Source organism: Aplysia californica, unplaced genomic scaffold (genome assembly GCF_000002075.1).
Source record: "Aplysia californica isolate F4 #8 unplaced genomic scaffold, AplCal3.0 scaffold01110, whole genome shotgun sequence".
Lineage (NCBI taxonomy): Eukaryota > Metazoa > Mollusca > Gastropoda > Aplysiida > Aplysiidae > Aplysia > Aplysia californica.
Window position 1 is genome coordinate 47,633 of NW_004798380.1, and position 420 is coordinate 48,052.

The following is a 420-nucleotide window of genomic DNA, read 5'->3' on the forward strand; positions in this document are numbered from 1 at the left end:
GTGAAAGAAAGAAATTGCTCAACCCTGAACAGGACAGCACGCTTAAGGTTACATTTCCCATGCTCCTTTTCCCGCGTTTCAGCCATTTTGTTGCTCGCGGTTGACGGGTGATTTGGTGCGGTTTGCTCTCCTTTTCTGATCAAACACCTATTGTCCAGATTCTGATGTCTCCTCCTTTTTGTGTTTGTTATTATCCTTTAACACCTCTATGGCCTGATTGTGTTGCAAGTGCCGTTAAATACTTTATAAACTAAAATCTATTTCGTTTCCTGCTAATCTTTTGAATTCGCGATTTCAAAGTGCAAGCTTTTGACTCGTCCATATTCCAATGGAGGGATTCGAACTCGAAATCTGGCCTTTTCACAGTTTCCTTTCTATCTTTCAAGCTCTCTCTCTCTCTCTCTCTCTCTCTCTCTCTCT